This window comes from Sarcophilus harrisii, chromosome 4, assembly GCF_902635505.1.
Source record: "Sarcophilus harrisii chromosome 4, mSarHar1.11, whole genome shotgun sequence".
NCBI classification, from domain to species: Eukaryota; Metazoa; Chordata; class Mammalia; order Dasyuromorphia; family Dasyuridae; genus Sarcophilus; species Sarcophilus harrisii.
This window is the reverse complement of record NC_045429.1, coordinates 59,246,156-59,270,662: the sequence shown is the minus strand read 5'-3', so window position 1 is coordinate 59,270,662 and position 24,507 is coordinate 59,246,156. Positions and strand designations below refer to the sequence as shown.

The 24,507-nt window shown below is 36.4% G+C and overlaps 1 protein-coding gene across 7 annotated transcripts in view; it reads right to left on the bottom strand.

Moving 5' to 3' along the window:
* PRRC2C (proline rich coiled-coil 2C) overlaps positions 1-13,907 on the bottom strand; it is an 84,323-nt gene extending 70,416 nt beyond the window's left edge. For 5 of the 7 annotated variants that reach the window (XM_031936876.1, XM_031936877.1, XM_031936880.1 and 2 more), the window contains exon 1: positions 13,655-13,907. The gene's annotated coding sequence lies outside the window, so the exon portion shown is untranslated. The remainder of the gene's footprint in view (positions 1-13,654) is intronic. The other 2 variants (XM_031936881.1, XM_031936882.1) reach the window with 1 other exon arrangement.
* Between the last annotated feature and the right edge of the window lie 10,600 nt (positions 13,908-24,507).

Genomic DNA, 24,507 nt, shown 5'->3' with positions numbered 1-24,507 from the left:
GCATTGTAAGCCTAACAAATAAGAATTTGCTCCAAACATTAACGTGCATGTGCATGGACTATAGACAACAGGTTCTCAAGTGAAAACAATGAATATAGTCTTTGCTTTATTGTTTTTGTTTTACTTCACTGATGGTAATATTTTTTTAATTGACCAAAAATAACCATTTTTTATATTTTTATGTGCCAAAGCAAAGATTGATAGCATATCATAACAGCTATCACTTATGAAGTGCTTTAAGTATTGAAAAATTATTTTAAAATATTATCTCTTTTGATCCTCATAACAATTCTGGGAAGTAGGTGCTATTATTATTCCCATTGTACAGATGAAAAAACTGAGGCAGAAAGAAGTTAAGTGACCTGCGTCCAATGTCATATGTGAGTTCAAACTCAAATCTTCCTGATTCCAAATCCAGTTTTATGCATTGCACCTCCTAGATGCCATTTAAGTAGTATCATTTTAACTGTGGATTTAAGAGGGGAAAAAATGTTTTATGTAATCTCCAAAGCCTACTTTAAAAAAATACATGAAAACAGATCTCTCTTTAACTTTCAAAAAGCTAAGATTATCCTTGGCATCCATCCCACAACAAGCCCGAGATCTGATCATTTAAAAACTCTTTTTTGAGGAGCCAAAAATATTACTGTTACAAATCTCAACTCTTTTACAGCCTGATGAAGAGCTAGATATACAAAACTTAAGTAGATCCTACTATGCATTATGTAATGCACACCAACATGAAAAGGCAAGAAAAAGTCTTCTGAATAAAAAACTTGAAAGGGATTAATATGGAGGGTGGGGGAGGGAAGATCAGCAGTACCATTTATCAAACTATACCACAAATCTCTAATTATTAAAAACAATTTGGTACGAAGCAAAAAAGTAAGAAGTTGACAATGGGACAGATTAGGTACACAATCTATATAAAGTGAGTATAGTAACCTAGTTTTTGATAAACCACAAAGATCCTATCTATTGGGACAAGAATTATCTGACAACTGCTGGGAAAACTTGAAAATAATCTGATAGAAACCAGGTGTAGATCAACGTCTCATATCATATACCAAATAAGTTCCAAAAGAGTACATAGTTTTGAATAAATGGCAACATCATAAGCAAATTAAAGTATAATGTCAGATCCATAGAGTATGAATTCATAACCAAGTAAGAGATAAAGAAAAAAACCACAGAGTGGACCATTTTGATTACTTGAAAATTAAACTTTTCTCTTTTTTTTCACAGCTAAAATGAGAAGTGATCTAGAAAATTTTAGGGAAAGGGAGAATCATTTTTCTGATAAAAGTCTCATTTCTAATATATGTCAGGAAATTTGTCAAATTTATAAGAATAAGAGCCATTCCCCAAATGATAAATGGTCAAAGAATATGAATTGGCAATTTTTGAAGAAGAGATCCAAGCCATCAATAGCCAAACAAAAAAACTCCAATGCTACATACATATCACTAATAATTAGAGGTATACAAACGAAAACGTCAAAGTATCCCCAACTTCTTGGATTTGGATTTACAGAGGCAGAATTTGAAAGTTAGAGGTAGATTTAGCACCATCAATGTTCTAAACTTAATTCTAATTCCATTTCTAATTCTGAATTGGAAGAAATCTAGCCCAAAGCCGGAAATTTCTTCTAAAACAATTCTGGACAAATAATTACCAATTTTTTTCTTTGTGTACTTCCAGTGACAGTTTTCTATAACTCCAATCAGTCAATAAACATTTATTAAATCCCTTCTATATCCATCATCCCTGTGACTAACTTGAACAAATTTAAGTCTTCCCTGGCTACCAATCCTCTTTTAAAATATAAAGGGTCTAGAGAAACTATTTTAATGGTCTGGTAGATTTATACTTGTATTTTCAGAACTTGGGCACAGTGCCTGGCAGATAAGTACTTAATAAATGCATTTATAAATTCATTCTGGGCACTCATTTATCAAAAACAAAAATGAACTTCATATCTAAAACAAAACAAAACCCCGAACCCAGCCACTCCAATTGTGCTCTAATTGCTAGAATATTCTTAAATTTTAATTGAAATCTACAAATTACGGATCATTGATATTCTCTTTGGATTAAATTTTTTTGTTTTCACTAGTCTTTCCCATTTTGTGGTTTTGCCATATTTATTTCTGTCTAGGGTCTAGTTTATCGACACGGCACTAATAATCACAGTAGAATAACCTCCCATGTTTAAGTTACTACAATTCTACGAATACAGAAATATTTCAGTACCTCTGATTGCCTCTTCATGATTTCGAACCTATAATAAACTCAATGACAAGATTTCTTTTTTCTCCTGCCATTTTTAAGATCACAGATGCACTTGCCTACTTGACAATAAAACACTAGTTGTTCTGTGATTTATACTAACCTGCAACTTTCACACAGCATCTAGCAAGGTATTTTGTAGTATTATGTGGCACAATTACTTGTTGAAAAACTCTAAATTAAAAAATTAAAAGGATACACAGAAAAAGTATTCACTCGGTACTCACATTTACAGCAATCATTAATTAAGAGCCATATGACTTGAGCAAAATCTACTTTTTAAACAAAAACTACACGTTGTGAAAGAACAGTAAGTTGCATAAATTATAATTGTTCAAATAGTCAATGGACAGAAAAAAAATTATGTAGAGGGCAATAGTCTGAGCTTTACTCAGTCATTAGGAACCAATTACTCTCTCAAGAAAAGGATTCTTTTTTTTTTCTTTTTTTGGCGGAGGCAATTGGGATTAAGTGACTAGCCCAGAGTCACACAGCTAGGAAGTGTTAAGTGCCTGAGGCCAGATTTGAACTCAGGTCCTCCTGGCACCAGGGCTGGTGCTCTATCAACTGCACAGCCTCACTGCCCCTCTTTTTTTTTTTTTTTTTTTTAAATCAAGGATTTGGAAGTATTCACTTAGGATCATGTGCATGTATCATATAAGAGTGAGACCTTGAGTTAGGCTTCAAATAATTGGAAGACTGCTGTCTGAAAAGATAGTTTACAGTGTACAAAAAAAAAAAAAAAACTTTTACATATTTTTGATTCTCAATGATAACCATAAGATTACTAAGACCAGAAAATGACTTTGCTAGCTGTCATATAGCTGAAACTGCAATGTGGGTCTTCCAACTCAAATGTGGGTTGGATTAGACAGCCTTTGAGGTCACTTCCTATTTTACCACTGGAAATTTTATAGTTTAATTCATCAATTTGGTCAATGCAGGAAGACAGTTATTTGTCTTCCCACACAAACTCTGATACCTAAGAGCCAGAAATGGAAAGAACTTTAGAAATCATTCTTTTCTATCTTTCTAATTTTAATAATAAAGAAATTGAGAGCCTGATCAACAATTAGTGCCTCTTTTCCTCTCATTCTGCCTTCAAGTCTCCAACTTACTCATCTGAACCTGCTCTTTCCAAATCTAAAGACCTTTTCTTAATCCTGATTCTTCTGGATTTCTCTGTAGTCTTTGACTGTCAAGTACTCTTTCTATTCCAATTATTTTCCACTCTTTAGGTTTTCATTATACTACTCATTTGTTTCTCTTCCTATTTGTTTAATCACTCTTTAGTCTCCTTTGCTGGATCTTTAAAATCCTGGTTATACAGCCTAAACACTACTGTCAGTCAAGGCTCTGTTCTAGACTCTCTTCTCTTTTCCCACTATGTTTAGGAATTTTATCAATTCTCATAGGATTCAACTATAATTTATTTCCATGTAGATAATTCTCTAATTTGTCCAATTTTAACTTCTCTCTCAACTTTCAGTCATACATATCTCCAAATGCCTCCTGGACATCTCAAACTACAAATCCCAGTCATTTTAAATGCAACAAATTATCTTTTTAGTGCAACCCTTCTCCCAGATCTTTATTAAATCTATCAAGTGCACTAACAGTCTCCCAGTCAATGATTTTCAACCAATTTATCTCCAAATAGATAACTCCAAAATCTATGTCAACCACTGCAACATTTTTCTCATATGTCATCAATTTGGCTTTAAAAGCCCTTTATGACCTATCTTCCTATTCTTTCTTTACCTTGCTCATCCTTACAAAGTGCGATCCAGCAACTCCCTTTGCATAAAACAGCTTTCTTCTCCTGACTGCATGCTGTTCCACCTTCAGACCTTAAATGTTATCTCCCATTTCTTCCCCAGCTGCCTTTAAATCTCAGCAAATCCTCACCTTTCCAGGGCCATTTAATTCAAGTGCTTTTCATCCAATTTGTCCTGTATATATTTTGTTTGCATATAGTTGTTTCCCTGTTGTATCTATTATTAAAGTGTGGACTGTTCAAGGATAAAGACTTTATTTTTTTGGCCTTTCTTTCTATCTCAGCCCTAAGGACAGTGCCTGTCACAAAAGTAAGTACATGCATAATTACTACTGAGTTGTCCTGCCCTCCAAGGTCTTTTCCAATTCCAAGATCAAAGAGTTTGTTACTTGTTTGCCTTGTAAAAAAAATCTATACAAATATATACATGCACAAAATTAAAAGCCACTACTACTTCCCAGTATCTCCTCCGCAATGTATACACTGATCTTTATAGAACTGTTTTTAGTGATGCATTAGTATACATTCTAAATATACTACAGCAAAATAATCCCCTATAAATTACAAAGATAATAAAAATCAATGTACTCAATAATGAAGATTTAGCCTCCACACTAATACAGAAAAAGGAAGGACTACAGTTTAACAAATTCAGGTAATGAGGCTGCAGGTTAACATAGGATTTATGAGAAACATCTAGTTATCTGTTTTTGAGAAAAATTATTCATAATTGCTAGAAGCATAAAGAGCCTGAATTTTACTAGTGGGATATTTATAACATTTGCAATAGCCTCCCAATTGACTTCCCTGCTAAGCTGCTTCCCTTTCCTATGTTCTTAACATAGTGATACTTATAAAGCACAGGTCTAACCAAGTCATGCCCCTTTACCTCTGGGATCAAATATAAGTAACTGTTTAGTCTTTAAAACCCTTCAAAATGTGGCTGCAACCTACTTTTATATGTTATATGTTACTTACTCTCCTTTCAGGAACCTTTCTTTCCAGCCAAACTTGTCTCTATTCTGTTCTTCATACAACATATTTCATATTTATTGGATGACGGAATCAAGATTCAAAATAGATGAACAAGATTAATTGGCAAGTCAAACCCATGGATATGAAATTTAGTAGGGATCAATGTAATGAGGTTACAAAATTATGTATACAACTGTGGTCTAAAAACAATTTAGTTTAATGTATATTCTAAAATTAAAAAGATTTAAGTTGACCATAAATTAGATAAACTAAAAATACAATGCTGAAGCAAAATAAAATAAAAATACAGACCAATATCAAAATACAAATTGAATAGAAATATCCACATCAAAGCGGGATATAAGTGTACGACTCTATACTAGTTAGAATACATATGGAGTTTCATGTTAGCATTACAATTTGAGACCCTAACTGGCAGCTTGATAAGTCCAATAAGAAGAATCCGGAAAATAAAAATATTGAGAATGCAAATGACTGGAGGAAAAAAACAAAACAAAGCAACAAGAACTTCTTTTCTAATCCTGAAGACTTTTAGGAAGGCCATGATAAGTGTCTTCACAAACTTGAAACACTTATCAGGTAAGGGATATAATTTAACACCTATATAGTGTCATTGAGGAAAAACTAAGACTGATACAAAGAAATTACTCATTTTTTTTTCAGTTCAATTAAGTAAATTATGTAATTAGAATGAAATGGGCTACCTCTCAAAGTAGAAAGCTCACTATTCATGAAGTGTTGTAGAAGAATCTTTACAGTAGAAAATGGTCTAATATTCCTTCCCAACTGTAAGACTGTTAATTCCATGAAAGTTTATTACAATTCATCAGAATTTGTAAAGATAGGGTAATCTATAATAGTGCCTCTTTAATTAATTGTATATTGTTATTAAAAGTAAAAAGGTTGTTGTCATATTGAATACCTAAACTAAAAATAAATAGAACTAGAAAACATGTATAGTAATTTACTTTTGATAAAACATAAATAAATCTACTAAAGCATGCTAATCATAAAAGTAGAAAGGTTCATGCTGTTTTCTGAAACTGACATATAAATTAAATTCTGAAAACAAAAGGAAACCCTAACAAAAGACTTTTAAGTTACTTTTCACTAAAAATTGCTCTTGTGAATGTAAGTTTTTGTAATCCATGTATAGTCACCAAAAATTACTTAGTTTATTAATACTACTATTAGTTTATAAAATGTCTTAAGTTACAAGTAATTTTGACTTTTAAAATATAACTGATACCAATTAAAATATAATATTTTCTTTTTTTTTGACAGTCATTTTAAAGAATTCTTTCTATATTCAAAGAAAGCTAGGACAACTTTTAAAATTCTTCAGATATATGATGACAACATCAATGAACAAAATCTGCTTAGCATAATGTAGCAAATAGGACTAAAAACAGATTTTGGCTAGGCTAATGATTATTGTTAATATTAACGTTTATCTGACAATTGAAAAGCACTTTGTATTTTATCCTCACAACAATCCTGAGGTTAAGTAGGTGTCATTATGCCTATTTTACAGAAAAAGAAACTGACAGAAATCAGGCAATAAAACCAAATAGCTCATCTTTATATTTGATCTTAGAGACAATAGGGAGCCACTGGAGTTTGAGTGGAGGAGTATGAATTACACCATCTTGAGATTTCAAAAAGGGAAATCAACCAAAATGATTAAATACAATAGTCTAGGTATGAGATGATGAGGCTCTATACCAGTTTACTGGCGGTCAGGAGAAAAAAAGGACAAATAGGAAACACTTCAAAAGACAGCTTTTAAAGACATGGGAGTCACCTTTGTGGAGATAATAAATGAACTCAGAAAACTGTTATGGTCATTGAGATAGAGGGAAAGACTGGTTAGGAGTCAATCTTAGGCTATACCGAGAGAATAGAATACAAGAGATTGAGAAAGAACTGTAAGGAACATAGAAGGTCCAAGGTAAAGCAGAGGGGACAGGAAGTAGTTAAAAGTGTCAAATTCTGTAAAGGTCAAACAAACATATGGAGATTGACATATGGATACTGAATTTAGCAATTCGAGATCTCTGATAACTTTGGAGAGAGGACTTTCTGGTAATGTCTGAAGAAAATACACTGTAAGAAACAAATAATTGTAGATGTTCTTTCCTATATTAAGCTAAAAATTAATCAATGATCAAGATATAATCCTCAATCTGTTTTGTAACTATGCTGCTAACAGAACTGTTCATCATTACCAATCCATCAACATGTTTTTAATGTATGCCTATCATGTGTTGGGTGCTGGAGACATAAAGGTAAAAATGAAATACTGTTGTCAAAGAGTTTACATTCCATCAATAAAGCTTTCTATTTGTAGTTATCAAAGAGGGCCTTTTCTAAATTCAAAATTTGCTGGCATTCTGGACATTAGATCATTATATACTGTATCCAAATAAGTGAGCTTTTCAAACACTATAGTTAACAGAGACATTCTCTTTTTCTATAATACAGTTCTTTTCCTGGATTTCTGGAGGACTTCAATGTTAATATTCCAATCATGGAATATCAATGAAGATAGTGTCTCAAGAATAGGGTTTATCGAATTTTAAAATGCTATGTCAGTCTTTGCCTTAGTTATTTCATTTCCCGTATCCAACCTACAAAAACTAGTTTTTAATCTCTCAAATCTTTACTTTATAACATAAAAATGTGTGTCCATTTATTTTCTGTGTTCTTATCCCCTCAAGTCTGATCGCTATTCTAGAGCATTAAAGCACATTATAAAGATGTGTAAAATCTACACCTTGATTTTCAGTGGAAATTACTCACTTAACTAGTCAAAATCATATACCCTAAATTTCCACTTAACTAAAGTCTAAATTATAATTTATAAGGATCTGTAAGTACTATTTCCTGTACCATTTTTCCTTGACTAGTGCTTCACATACTAGTAAACATAAGATGATTTTCAGCAAATCACAAAATTTACCTCAAAACACTATATAAACAGTAGTTTCCTCTTTACCTCACTATGCTAATCTAGTTCCACAATATTTTGAGTATTTGCTCTTATCCTAGGTTTCCACACATCATAGGTGTTTTTTTGGTGTCTTAGAACCCTCTAGTGATAAAAAATATATAAATACACATATATATATTTTTAAAAACTTCACAGACTCCAGATTAAGAATCCTTGTACGACATAGTCCCATTGCTTTTTGATAGTTTACCGATTAGATTCACTCAAAAACAAAACCACAAAAAACCAAATGAGTTTTCAGGAACTGTTAATTACAAATTAGTAAAAAGTCAATTCATAAAATACTTCACCTGTAATCATTCTCCTATCCTTTCCTAAATATCAGTGTCCCTCTCCCCACCTAACAGTTAATTCTATATACCCCTGAGCAAGTGATGTAATGAATACAGTGCCAGGCCTGGAACCAGGAAGACCTGAATTTCAATCCTGCCTCAGACACTTACTGTGTGTTCATAGGCAAGTCACAATCCTATCTGTCTCAGTTTCCTCATCTATAAAATAAGCTGGAAAAGGAAACCATTTCAGTACCTTTGCCAAGAAAACCCCAAATGAGATCACAAAGAGGTGGACATGACTGAACATCATGTACCTATTCTTTCTCATTGGGTTTGGTGAGGATTCTTGTCATCTCACATTCTAGATTTCAAGTTTAAAAAGCATTTTATATCCTAGACTTCAAGTTAAAAAAAAAAAAATTAAACCACACTGAAAAACTTTCAAATGAATTGATTGCTCCCCCCACCCACCATATTACTTCTGTCTTTCATAACTAGTAACATTGAACCAATTACTTCTACTTCCTCTATAACTTGTTCCATTCTTAACTCCCTAAGACTTTTATCCTTACAACTTTCTCCAAACTGTGGGGAAATAGACTTTTATTTAAAATGACATATCTTCCTTTTGGTCATTTCTAATTTTTTTCTCGTTGTTAATCTTTGCCGCATCTAATGCTGCCAGTCATACTCCTTTAAAAACGTCTTCACCTTACATCGTGTCATTGTCTTTTTTAATGTTTTTGATCATTTCCTTGCTTGCCACACTTGCCCACGTGCCATCCCAATAGGCAGTTCAAATCCAATACTAAGCATTCCCCCTGATCTTTTCCCATATTCAGTTCTCCCTCAGACAATTACAAATGCCTAACTTAAGTAGTTTTTCCTTTCTATCCATCTTAACAACTCAATAGGAGTCAACTTCTGGTTAACATATGCAAACATCAGGGATTTACAGCTAAAAGAAAACTTAGTAATCTTCCAGACTAGTCTAATATCTTTTACAGGAGAGAGAAATAAGGCCTACAGAGGTTTAAGTGACCTGTCTGTGGCCTCATAGGTAAGTAATAGCTTAGCCATACAAACCTAAGTCCTTTGACTCCTAATCCAGAGCTTTTCCCTCTATACCAGACTTGACAGATCTCCCCCTTTTCACTTCATCTTACTGCTAGAATAACCTTGCACTAATTACTGTCTATAAACAATCATCATTGCTGGACTTGGAAATCAAGGTAACCATTAAATGTTTTCAAGTCTAGAACATAAACTTTTAGGGAACAGGGTAACATTTTGTTTTTGCAGCCTCCAAAGAATTTAGTACTATTTTTATAAAATAGGTATTTAAAAGTGTTTATTAAATTAACAAATTCCTCTCTGGCATTCAGTCTTCAAAGCAATGTTACTAACAATTTTCTGACATTCTTTGAAAAAAAACCTCAACTAATCAAGCTAATCTTTTGCTAAATACTATATAAATTTTGTTCATTTCTAGGAAAAACTGTCCCTCCCTTCATCTGGAATGTTTCTACTTCCTCAAATCAGTCCATATCACTAGTACTTCAAAAACAAGTTTGAAATTCACTTCCTATAATATATGATCAACTCACCTCCATTTTATAAATCCTCTTCCTACATATGTACTCAATTTGTACAAGAAGTAGTAATACTATCATTATATGGATTCTCTGTACCAGATGTTTAAACCCAAATTAGTTTCTTGACCAGCATCATTATTCACTGGCATAGACCAAGTGTACACAAGGTATTTTATTAACCTAAGTAAAAACTAAATTAGTCATAATTTGATACAAAGTAAATCACAAAATTTAACACATAGTAAATATAAAATAAATGACATTTGGAAAGGACCCTTAGAGCAATGGAAAGGCTCAAGATGGGTGTAAATAGGTCATAACAACCTATACACCAGAAATGATATAAAAGGAATCAAGAATGTGTAAAAAAAAAAAAAAAAAGAGTAAAGACTAATCATGTAAAAGGAATGAGAACCATACAAGGACCCAATAAACATTAAAAGAACTAGAACCTTTAGCTTGTTGAATGGACAATTTATAATTTATGTAAGATTCAGAGTCAAGAATCACCAGGAGTAAATAAGGAATGGGTTTTACCTGCATGAGATCATAGATATATTTCACTTCTGCAGTAGAAGGCACTTCATAATATGGTTGAAATATATTATTTATCACCACTATGTCAATAATACAAGCAGGGTCAATCCACCTGCCTTCATACTGAATATAAATAGTGAACAAGCATGTATTAAGCACTTACTATGTGTCAGGCATTATGCTAAGTGCTGAAAATGCAAGGAATGGCAAAAAAACAGGCCTGCTTTCAAGAAGCTCACATTCTAACGAACAAAGACAACATACAAACCAACTGCATGCATATAAGCTATAACCGGGCAAACTGAAGGTAATAGTCTCAAAAAAAAAAATGTAACTTAAAAATAATGTTCACCCAATTATCATTCATTAGATACCCACATGTCAGGCAATGAAGAGACAAATTAAAAAAGGTAAAGTACATTCTATGAAGAGAACATGTATACATAATGTACATATATACAAGATTAATGAGAGAATTTAGGTGGTTGGGGGAGGCTCATGAAAGCTACTTAGCTTTTTAAGGAAACTACCAAGACAGAGGTGAGCAAGCACAGCTCTCCAAGGAAGTGAGAAAATATGTGCAAAGCAAGGAATGTGATGTGTGAAAATAGCACAAAGGCCAGTTTGACTGGATATCAGCATGTGAAGGGAAATAACATAGGTGGTAACCTAACTTAAAAAAGCATGAAGAGTTTGTTATACAATCTTAAGAGATAATATAAGGCCTCTTAATGAGGTTTTCTGAACAAGGAACTGACCATAGCTTTAGAAGAATTTTGCAGGCAGGTACAAGAAGGTAGAAGCCCATAACAAAACAAAACAAAACAAAAAAAAATTCTAACTAATTAGCATTTGAGAAGAGACACAGGAAACACAGACCAATTAAAAGGGTCATTGAAAGAGTATAGGTCTTATCTGGTTCAGTGGGTATACATGAGAAGGATAGGATAAAAGATGTAATGCAACTGAAGATCAATTTGGATTTATTTCTGTTTAAAAAAAATATCAATTTATATTAGTAAATAAAGAATTTATCTCTCTCCATACTTTCCCAAAGCTAACCTGACTGAACTGTCAGTACCAATAACACTAGTCAGAAATGGAAAGTATTATGACTCAGAAAACCAACATATTAAGTGTCAGATTCCAAAGTAACATAGTTAATGTATACTAGGATGAACTTTCATTATGTTACTCTTTTCAAATTGTGACAAGTATCCATTTACTGGAAATAGATTAGTCATAAGACAGTTAAGCATGACTTTAAAATTCTTAAGAGTAAGAACATTATTCTTTTCCAACTATGTTACATACGTCTTCCACAAATACAATACCAAAGTTATCATTTGCAGTTACCCAACTGACTCACTTTCAAGTCAATGCTGAGGTGCTGCTGTGTCTCCAAAGAAATAATCTGACTTTTGAGTATATCTTGAGAAATAAAGTTTTAGACTAGAAAATTATAAACTGGTGAAAGAAGGGAAAAGGATCAACAGAATGACAATACAAAAAGCTACTTTAGAGACAAAGAGGTATTTTCTAGAGGATCAAAAAGTTGAAAGGTAGGATATTGTTACAGCAAATAAGCATGAAAGGATATTCTTGAAGGGGAGAGGGCTTGAACTGTGAAATAAATAGTTTATTAAGTGCTCAATGAAGCAGGAAAAAAATAAGTTGAAGAAACAGTTTTTGAAGACTTGTTAAATACTTACTCCAGCTAAAATTAAATTAGAATTTTCGAAATAGTTAACTGTTTCAAGAGAAAGCTCTGAAAGGAACTTTGTCAGATCTAGATCTAGATTTATTTTAAGTGTGAATACACTCATATTTAGAGCCTTCCTCCTAAAAACTTAGCTTTTTTTGTTTTAAAATCTTTACTTTCCAAGTTCTCTTCTCAGAACAACTACATCTGAAGCCAAATTAAATAAAAGTCATTGACCATTAAGGTATAGTTTATATTTACTAGAGATTATACAATTACCATAAAGTTTTGGATCCATTAGCTCATCAAATCTTAAAAGTTGATCACCAATCTCAATCCTAGGCCGGCACAAAAAATTTAGCCTAAGATTTGCCAACACCTATTATTGGATAAGCAAAAAACCGACTACATCAAAACTCCTATGTGAGATATCTAAAGTTTCTTTTCGGGGCTCCATACTGAGCAAGAGAGAACTGTGGCCACACATCCCTAAAACGGCTGCTTAATTATCATGGACGAGAAAACAAAACCCACTTTTGTACTGGAATTGGAGTTCACCCTTTTCCGTTTCATTTTGGAGAAAGTCATCAACTGTCAACTTTAAAAACAAACATGCCCACCCCGGGACGTTTCTGGGGCCGTAGAAAGAGAACCCTCCTCTTTGGTCCCGATGCTCCCTCCAGGGGAGCGGCCCAGTCTCCTCGGGGATCCCGGCTCCTGGGGCTCCCTCCAGGGGAGCAGTCCAGGCAGGGCGAACCTCCTTGGACGTCCGGCTGGTTTCGGGAATCGGCAAAGCGGGGGCTGCGGACCGGCTTCAGCTCGTGGGGCACTCCCATTGTGTGGCGGCCCGGCGCCGGCTCCGCACCGCATCCCTTTGTAAGCAGATTCCGGCTCGGGCCCGCGCAGCCGGGGCACGGATGCTCCGGGGCTCGGCGCTCGCCTCTCCCCGAGGGGCGCCCGCGGGCGCGGCCCCCTCCCTCTGAGAGGCTGCAGAGGCCTAGGGGAGGAAGGACACCAACGCCCAGCTCCGAGCCCGACAGCATGACCACGGCGGAAGTGCGGCCCCGGTTCCGCGAGAAGGGGCTTTTCTTTCTCTCCCTCCGGCCGGGTCACGTCCTTAACCCCATCCCTCCCACGCTCCGTCGAAGAGACGCTCCGGTCCACTACGGGGACGAGCTGCCGCCTATCTAGCCCAGGCGGGCCCGGGTCCGGGCCCCACTCACCCCGCAGGCCACATGGGGAGGGGGGGGGCGCTCCCGCTTCCCGCTCGGCCGGACCGCGGAGGCCGCGACCACGGCCTAGGAGTAGGGAGGGCGAGGCGAGGCAGTCATGAAACTCACGCCGCGCCCCCCCCTCCTCGTCGAGGGAGCCACCCGTCCCGACCCAGAGCGAACCCCCGCCTCCGTCCAAGCCCCCTCCCCCGCCGCCCGCTCGGGCCCAGCCGCCCCCGCCGCGGCGCAAGCTCCTTACCGGCCGGTGCGGTGGGTGGGGAACGCGGGGTGTGTGTGCGTGTGTGTCGGTCTAAATGTCGCGCCCGCGCCCGCAAAGGAGTCTCCGCCCGGCTCCGGTCCGGGAAGGGAAAGGGTCTGGGGAAGGGTTAAGGGGGGAGGGAGGGAAGTGGGTGGTGGGCCACTGAGCCAGGAAACCAGAGGCCGCCGTCAGACAAACCGACCCAGCGCGGCCGCCGCTTCCAGTAAAGGAGAGCGAGAGAGCTAGAGACGGGCAAGATGGCGGACAGCCAGCCCGGACGTCCTACGTCATCCCGCTGACGCACGTAAGGCGAGACCGTCTTTCTCCTCTCTCGTCCCACGCCTCCCTCCGGCGGGACCCAGAGAACGGGCGGGTCACGTGGGGTTGAGAGCGGGCGGAGAGATCTGCCTTCTCCTGGGACCAGCCTGCTTCCGCAGCCCAACAGTTCCCGGGGCCGTTGCGGGCAGCGCGGCCTGCGAGGGGCGGCGTGCTGCGGCACCCCGGGGTCCAGCGGGGGGCGGAGCACTCTCCCCCTGCTGGGGAAACGGGCACCCCCGCGAAGACGCGAGGTCCTCGGGAACGGGACGGCTGGCGGTCCTGGGGAAGGGCGCGTGTGCGCAGGGTCAGGGGAGGCGTGAGTGCGGGCCGAGACGCCGTCTAGTTCCCGAGAGGCAGTAAAACAAAGCTGCAGAAGTGACTTCCGGACTGGCTCTGGAGCATCCGAGGTGCAAGCTGTCCCCGCGGTATGTTCTGAGAGCGGCCGCGCACGCACGCAGGGCGCCTCGATGTGCGCCCTGCACACCTCTTACCTGTCCCGTTACATATCAGTCCTTTCCTCGGGTGTGTCCGCTCGCCCAAGTCCTGATTTTGCAGTGCTGTTTTAAGAGGAGCAAACATTTGGCTTGAGAATGTTGGAGGGCCCTCCGGTTTACTTTTTTTTTTAATTATCTTTTTTATTTCACATAATTTGCATTCCCTGGACACACAGTAAATTTGCTGATATCGAAGTTAGACCTGTTAGGTGTCAGAGAAGTTAAGTATAACAAATGTGTCTCAAATGATCCCGGAAAATAAGAAGTCAGAGGGACCTCGGAGATCATCTCATCTGAGGCATCTGATAGGAATTCTTATGTAACATCCCTCGGGAGCGTCATCTGTGGTTGTCCTGCATTCTTGAAAAGGATCATGGCATCAAGGAAGTGATGCCGGGACATGCAACTGAGCTGGATTTAGGTAAGGGAGGGTGATGCAGTCACCAGCGTCACTCTTCTCCACAATCATCTGGATCCAGTGGCCAAATATATCTCTGGATGATCGGAGATGACCCCAGAAGTAGTAGGGAGTAATCATCTAGCCTCTGCTTGAAGACTGCAAGAAATGAACATACCACATAAAGTTTCCTTTCTTTTTCTTCCCTCCCTACCCCATATTAGACTCCCAGAAAAGCTGTTGTTGTTGTTTGTCCTTCCTTCTGTGAAGGGGACTAAAGGGTGATCTCTGCTAGTGTCATGGAAGTCCAGCAGCAAGATAGAAGTCAAGATCACTGGCCATGGCCCAAGATGCAATGGGTTACCTTGTCCTTTCTATATTAGGTCTTTCCCAGGTCTCAGTTTGAGGCAACACCCATTTTGTGACAATTGGGTAAGAAATGAAACAAAATTTGCCATCACAAAATTATCAGTTTAGTAGGGAAAGACACTTAGAAAACCATTGATATTTAAACCCATTCTAAGCCATCAAAACCTAAATAATGACAGGAGATGCCTCAATTGGGAGCTGTTGTTGTTCATTCTAAGAAAGTCAGAGTGGTTTGGGTTTAAAGGCTAGTCAAATGGTTACATCTGAAGCACAACGAGCATTTTTAAAGCCTGTTTTTTCAGAGCTATATTAAAAGAAATCATAAATGAAAACTGAGACAAAAAGTAAATTGTCCCAAGTACCTAGAAAAGCTAATTTAGAGAGAGAGCTAGTTTTGGAGTTTATATGGAGTACATTTCCCACAGAAGACATTTTCTTATTGATAGCCACCATAATTCTTCGACTTTACCTTTAAGGACCCAAATGAGTCCATTTGTGGCATCTATTAAGAGACTGAGTCATCCAGCTAGAAAGGGTACCTGAACAAGACTAGCTGATGAGTTGAGATATCCCTTTAGAGCTGAGTCTACTTCATATTTCAAAGACAAAATGATCAGAGAACATCTAGCCATCAGTTCTCCTCGTGAGCCCTTCCCAGAGACTATTATCTTTGTGCTTTTCTTGTACATCTCAGTAGTTTTGGAGTGAGATGGTATAATGGAATAGCTTGTCAGAAAATGTGAATAAAAGTGATTTCTGAGTTTTAAAAAGGCACCGTTTCAGAGCAAGCTACCTCTGCAAACTAATGCAGAGTGAAATGAACAACTACAAGAACAATTTATAGGACAGCATTTATAGGAAAACAGCATTATAGAGGAGAAAATTTTGAAAGACTTTAGAACTCTAATACAATGACAAAACATAAGTCTCAAAGACTGAAGATAAAACACTGCACTCATCTATCAGGAAGATAAATAACTTTAAGGACATATTCATTATTAATAATTAATAGTCTATCCCAATTTTGAAAAAGTAAAAGAAGCGAATCATCAAAACATTTTCAAAATGCATAGAATGTCAATAGGAGACATAGATGAGCAAGATAGCTTTAACGTATCTAGAATTTCTTATCTACTTAAATAGAAAAGCAATCTGTTCATAATACAGATTTCAGCTTCATGTAAAATCTTCATTTCTACTATGCTTATGAAAATCTCTCTTATTCACAAAAAGTCAAATTCAGAATTAAGAACAACAAATAAGATCAAATTGTACTTAGTCACAAGTAGTTTCAGATAGTAAAGCTGTTCCCAATCAAGCATTATAAGAGTTTATTTACTTTCAGTCAAAAATCAGTTTTTCTGTACTTCTTACTGTGAGTGGAAAGTTTGAAAATTTTTTAAAAGTGGCATTTATTATGAGAAACTAGACCTTATGTGTCTTTGAAAGAAACAGGGTTTCTTGCTTTTTAAAAATCTTTATTCCTTTTTTAAAAATTAATTTTATATGGATTTATAGTTTGTTGTTTCCACTGCTCATTTTCTGCAGAACAAAAATAAAACCTCATTTATGTGTATATATGTATATACACACACATAGGTATATATAAATATAAATGTTTGTATAGAAAAGGAGAAGGAAAAAGAGACAGAGACAGAGGGAGAGAGATTTCAGGAAAGCAAATTCTCAAATTCTATTCTCATTTGTCACGTGGCTGAACTATTTTGGGACATCTCTGACTTCCCTATTCTGCTATAGGAAGCTCCTCATTATTTTATAAGATCCAATCAGCCTTGCTTCTTATACTTCATCACTACTCTTTATTCCCCTCAGATTACAAAGTGGAGTCATAACCTCCAAAACTTCCATTTAAGGAGGAAGTTAAAGCACAGCTATCTTTTCTTTTCCTTACCTGGCTGCACTACTTTGGATGTCTGTCAGTTTCATTATTTAACAATAAGGAAGATTAATCTTACTATAATAATTAATATTGACATAATGCTTTAAAATTTACAGAGCACTGTTTTCTTTTGTTTGATTTTCACCAAAGCCTGGAAGATAAAGGTTATTTCTATCCCATTTTTATAGATGAAGACAGTGAGACTCAGAGAGATTTAGAGAGATTAAGTTACCAGGGGGTTAATTCAGATTTGTGTAGCTACTAAGTGTCTCAGATGAAATTGGCATCCAGGCCTTCTGATGCCAGTCTGATACTCTTTTAAGTCCCACATTTTTTCAGGTTGGATCCACCAGAGAGCTGGTACCATCTCCAGGCTCAGGAGAGTCCATAAATTTAGACTCCTCAAACTATAGTTTATATACCTTCATCAATGAGCTTACCTCTGATAGAAAGCCAATAGATACATTTGGTTAGAGCACTGGACCTGAAGTCAAGAAGATTCATCTTCCTCAGCTCAAAACTGGCCTTGGACACTTATTAGTTGTATGACCCTGGGCAAGTCACTTAACTCTGCCTCAGTTTCCTCATCTCTAAAATGAACTGGAGAAGGAAATGGTAAGCCAGCCTATTATCTTTGCCAAAAAAAATTCCAAACGGGGTCATGAAGAGCTAAAGACATCCCTTCAACTAAACAATAAGAAGACACAATTTTAAAGCAAATGCAAACAAAGCATTGCCCCCCCAAATGTGGAGGTTATTCTCTCACAAAACACATAGCATCTGTGGGAAGAATGGGCACAGAGTACATTGGTAGAGATGAAACATGTAGGGAATGTATGGTTAATCCATTTTAACCTCTAAGGCTGAGGGCCCCAAAGGCTTTTCTCTTCTAGAATTGTAGAAGCTGCCCTCTCCAGGTTAACAGCATCTTTGGTAGGTAACATGCTCAACTAGATTCTCTGGATCTGATCCCTCTCTGATGTTCAGTTTCCAAATGCTAGAGATAATTATCCCATGAATCTACCCTTTTCTCTCTTCTTTGTTGCCAGGGGTCTCACTCCTTGAAGCTGTTTGTTGTCAAGTCTGTATTAAGTATTTGTGCTGCAAGATATATATGAAATAGGCCAGAGAAAAGAAAAAGAGTGGATGGATGAATGAAAAAAAAAAAGCATTTATTAAGTGCCTGGTCTGTGCCAAGCACTATACTTACTGAACCTTGGGGATATTCAAGCAAACCAGTCAAACCCTGCTTTCAAGTAGTTTACTTGGTAATAGAAAAAAAAAATAGCACATATATAAGAACTAAAGTTAGAAGTGAGGGGAGAGGGAGGAAGAGGTTGGAGAAGAGGTAAGGCAGAGGGTTCAAGGAACAGTTTGGAGATGGTCAGGAAGTGAGGTATTGGGACAAGGACCAAGCTTATAAGGCAAATGATCTCCTTATCTCTTTGGATTCTTATAGAGACCCAGGGGCCTTCAAAATGCTCCTTCCTGGGCTGTTGATAAGAAGGAAGTTCCCACATACATCAAAATATTTATAACCTTTTTTTTGCATGTTATAATCAGAGAATTGGAAACAAAGTAGATGACCATTAACTGGGGAATGACTAAACAAATGTGTATGGAATGTTTTTGTACTTTAAGAAATGATGAATGAGATAAATACAGAAAAAACATGGAAAGATCAATATGAATTGTTGCAGAGTGAAATAACACCAAGGAAACAATATACATAGTTACAACAATGTAAATTGAAAGAATACTACCAAAAATCCCAAAAGTGATTGTTGCAAAATTATAAAAACAATACAACTTTTTTGTATTTTTTAAAAAATCCATTAGCACATTATTATCTCTGTTATTATTGCTTATTTTCTGTGATTACATCAACTGGATGAGGGAACCAGCTCCCTCAAATATGTCTTGAAAGAAAAGAGAAGATGCTTTCTTATCCCATCCCTTTGCAAAGCTGGGAGACCCACAAATTTTATACATATTTTGTACAAATACGTACAATAAGTTTTATATATTTCAGACTTTTTTTGATATATTGATCAATTATGTTGATTTTTTCCCCTCATTTTTTCTTTTTGTCTTTACAATTTACAAAAACAATACCATTTGTTATATGAGATGGCTCTCTGGGACGGGACAAGAGAAGTATACTGGGAGAAATTATGATGATGTTAAAAAAAAAAAAAGACGATTAAAAAAAATTGCTTTCTGATTTGGAACTATGCCGAAAGGGTTATAAAACTCTGCATCTCTTTTAATCCAGCAGTGCCACTACTGATTCTATATGCCAAAGAGATCATAAAAGAAGGAAAAGAACTCTCATGTACAAAAATGTTTGTAGCAGTTCTTTTTGCAATGGCAAGGATTTGGAAATTGAGTGCATGCTCATCATTTGGGGCATAACTGAATAAGATGTAATATTTGACTGTAATGGAATACTGTTATTCTATAAAAATAGATAAGCAGGCTGATTTCAGAAAATCCTGGAAAGACTTATATGAACTGATGCTGAGTGAAGTGAGCAGAACAAGAAGAACATTATATACAGTGATAGCAAGATTGTGTAATGATCAACTATGACAGGCTTAACTCTTCTCAGCAATAAAGTGATCCAAGACAATTCAAAATAGACATGGAATGGAAAATGCCATCCACATCTAGAGAAAGAATTATGGAGGCTGAATAAACAATGAAGCATACTAGTTTCATTTTTTTTCTTTATTGTGATTTGTCTTGATTTTTTCTTTTACAACCTGACTAATATGGGAATATGTTTAAAATGATTGTACATATATAACCTATATCAGATTGCTTGCTTTCTTGGAAAGGGGGAAGGGAGAAAAAAATTGAAACAAAATCTAACAAATATGAATCTTTATATACAATTAGAAAAAATAAAATTCTATTAAGTGAAAAAAAAAGAGATCACTTTCTATTGTCTCCAAGGCTAGCAAAGCATTTTTAAAAACTCTGAACAATATAGCCAATCTTGTATCAATGTTAAATTTCCCTTACAATTCAATCAGAAAAAACTTTCTTCACATGTTCTAATCAAACAGAGAACTTTTTTTTGTATTAAAAAACCCACAATAGGACTTTATTACCTTTGTTACCTATTGCTTACTTTCTGTGATTACATCAACTGGATGAGGGAACCAACTCCCGAAATTACATTTCATAATATTATGTAGTAGATTCTATAGATAATATTATTACCATTTGATATTTGAGGTAATTGATTCAAATCTCTACTACCTCCTAGTTGTATGAGCCTGAGGCAAGCCACTACTTGGAGCCTTCTGATATCAAATCCAGAACTGCAACATTCCCATTCCACCCTCATTCTCAAACTATTCAGGCTGCCATATTTGTCTTCAACTCAGGTTGGTAGTACAGCCACCACTTACATAGAAGCCTTGACCTACTCTGTTTGCAACGTGTGTTGGCTCACCCTACTTTGGGTGGCTCACCATATTGGTGTTGGACTTTGGGAAACACCTAATAGGTTTTAGCTCTACTGTAGCTCAGAACTAATGAGTTTAACTGCCTTAAAATCATGGATTACAGCTGTTGCCACCACACCCAGCTAGGCAGTTTGTTTTTTTAGAAGTTCCAATAAGACTTCCCCTTAGGGGAAAAAACAGTTCCCCTGACCCTGTCACTTAATCTCAACCAAAGGAGATCAATTCCCTTGAGTTGAGTAATTGCTTTGTAGGCTTCCTCTTTTAAAAGGAATGTCAATCATGAATAAGGATAGCATAAATCATCTATACTTTCTTGTAACCAATCTTTCCCCTGTGAAAGGAAGGCTGAAGCAACATGAGGGAACTAGGTACTAGTAGAATTTAAAAGTTTGAAAAGAAGGGGAAAAAAATGAATTAGAACAATTGGAAGAAAAACAAATATCCTTCCTTTAGAATTTTACCTGCTATTAAATCTGGTGATTAGCAAAGTGCTAAAATGAGGATGATAGAATTTTAAGGTTTCTAAGATGAAATCTTAGAGGGCATTTAATTAAACCTCTCCCTAAATTTTATAGATTAAGAAATTTAGGTCTAGAAGGAGTTTAGAGATATGCCTAAGAAAAGAAACAAAGATAGCATTTGAACCTATATTTTCTAAAGCTAAGTTCAGTGTTTTTCCATAATTTCCAACTGATGCCCCAGAAAGGAAAAAGGACAAGTGGGATCAAAAAAAGAAAAGGAAGGTTGACAAGGGTTAGAAGAAACCAAAGAAAATGCCAAGGAAACAGAGAGATTGAATAGGGATAAACTGGTATACCTCTTTATCTTTTTTTTTTTTTATTAAAGCTTTTTGTTTTCAAAACATATATCTGGGTAATTTTTCAACATTGACCCTTGCAAAACCTTGTGTTCCAAATTTTTCCCTCCTTCCTCCCCATCCCCTCCCCTAGATGGCAAATAATTCAATATATGTAAAACATGTTAAAATATACGTTAAATCCAATATATGCATACAGTTATACAATTATCTTGCTGCACAAGAAAAATCAGATCAAAGGGAAAAAAATGAAAAAGAAAACAAAATGCAAACAAACAACAATAAAAAGAGTGAAAATACTATGTTGTGATCCCCACTCAGTTCCCACAGTACTCTCTCTGGATGTAGATGCCTTTTTTTAATCACAAGATTATTGCAACTGGCTTCAATCATCTCATTGTTGGAAAGAGTCATGTCTATCAGAATTGATCATCATACAATGTTCTTGTTGCCATGTATAAAAGATCTCCTGGTTCTGCTCATTTCACTTAGCATCAGTTCATGATGGTATAGCTCTTATCTACAATAATATGGCATTTTGTCTTCAGAATAATTTTTATAATTACATCTACTTCTTTCATAACCTTTCCAGGCTGATTTCAGCTTATCCTATCTCACTCTATTACATTCTAGCCAAACTGGCCAACTTGTGCCCAAATATGGCATGCTATTTCCTTCCTCTTGCCTTTCTTTATCCTAATTGTCCCTCATGCCTGAAATGTAGGCCCTCTTGACTGTAACTATCAGAAGTCTTAGCTTCTTTCAAAGGATAACTCATGTACCACTTCCCATAGGAAACATTTTCTAATTCCTCCTAGTTATGGTGCTCTCTCCCATATTTTGTAATTATGTATTTACTTATCTGTTTATTGAGTGTATCTCCCCCAGTAGAATTATAAACTCTTTCAAGACAGGAATCAATGCCTAGCACAGTGTCTTGAACAATATTTTTTGGGATTGGATTAGACCCAATGCAGCTGAACATTCTGACTTCCCATTTGGAAGGTTATGGTTAGAATTGTTGGTGCAGACTGTTTCACCTCATTCCTGATTCTTACTTTACTCCATAGAATAATGTCAAGCCCAAGAGTACATTTCTTGACTGACTATTCCTGAGTAGTTGGACTATCTACGCTTGGAGAGGAAAGGAAAATGTCAGTTTCCTACTATAAAGAAATCACCAGTCTGTATTACTTCAGTTTTTGTTCTACCTTCTTCTCCATTGTTATTTCTGCTGGGGTTAATTAAACAGTTATTTTAGAAACATTTCTCTGGGTTGTTAAAAGTTACAATGAAATAATTGCTCCAACTGGGAATCAGTTGAACAACTCCCCAGACCATTATTAACTTTATAAATCACAGCCTTAACTGGAAGAAAAGAAAAAAACAGCACAATGGAAGGAGAGAGAATTGAGAAAGGACATTTCTTAAAATTTCTGAGAAAATCTCTAGGCACAGGACAGGGTTTGAAAATATATGCACCTCTCTACTTAAGATTTTCAACACACACACACACACACACTCACACCAAATACTTTATGAAAACATGGGTTCTATATTATGTGTATTGTATGTATATATGTGTATACACACATATCCACATAAGTACATTTATATGTGTGTGTATATATAATATAAAATTTGAGAAAGTCTTGGACAAGTACCTAAAAGAGTAAGACATATAAGGATTTCTGTGAACAGTTCAACTCTTAGAATGAGATTCTGAACCTTGTTTATATGTGTCATGGATATTCTCAGATAATCTGTGTAGTGAAATCTATGGAATCCTCAAAACGATCTTTTAAAACAATTGAAGTAAATGCTAAATTTCAGTTAGAAGTTGGTGAAAATAAAGTCGAAAAATTTCCCCCTCTTACAAGTTACCAGCCCTGCCCCGCCCCCCAAATCTGTCCATTGAGCCTTCCAGGTTTTGTGGGCCCCAGATTAAGAATCTCACCTCAGAACAGGACTTCTTAAACATTTTCTACTTACAGTTTCTTTTCTCCTAAACAATTTTTATGTGACTCTGGATTTATAATTATATAAAATAGGTATACAAAATGTGTAGAAGCTTGTTTTGTATATATTTGTTTGTATGTTGTCTTTTTGATAATAGGGGCTTCCTTTTTTATTTATTTATTTATTTTTTTTGGTATCCCCAGCATTTAGCACAATCCTTGGCACCTAGTAGGTGCTTAATAAGTATTTTATTGATTGTTTGATGTACATGTACACATAGTATGTAAACATCATCCATGTTTTAAAGATGAGGAAAATGGAGGTTTAGGAAAAAAGAAAACCCTACAAAACTCATAAGTGGTAGGAAAAGAAATTAAATCTTGGTTTTCTGATGACAAGTTTAATGCTTTTTCCATTATACCTCATTGTCAGCCTTTCAGACACTGTGTTTTTGGCAAAGGATGCTTACAATATTGGGTCCTTATTCGAAACTTTTAAAACTAGATAATAATCTGGAGGGGCAGTTAAATGGCACCGTGAATCGAGTCAGGAGGGCCTGAGTTCAAATTTTAATTCAGACACTTAACACTTAACATTTAACCCTAATTGCTTTACCTTCCCTACCCCTATTCTTCTCTCACCTCCAAAAAAAAAAAAAAAAAAAAAAAAAAAAAAAAAAGATATCTGGAGCTCTCTAGAAATACTTAGAGCTCGGTTACTACAACTTCAGATTGTAGAGAGTTTTGCTGCAATATTTTTCCCTGTTGTTTCTCTGAGGATCCCCTGGTAGTTGTCACAGATTGTAGATTAGTCACATTTACTTTCATTTGGTTTTCTGGTGGTTTGGCCTGTTCTGGGCTAGGATTGACTCAGGCCAGTCCAGTAATTCAAGCCCAGACTTGGAACATAGTGAAACATTAGTGGCCATGTAAATGTCAGTAGAAAGAAATGTATTTAATAATCAAAGATTTAAAAGATACACAGTCCCTGGTTCAGGAAGATGTTGCTAATAATTGCTCCTTGTCAGAAAGATATATTGGCTCACGTGGCAATGGGGGATTCTGGAAAGCCTGAAAAAACCTGATTCCTCACATGGTCTTTTTCTAGCTTAGGTGGCCAGGAA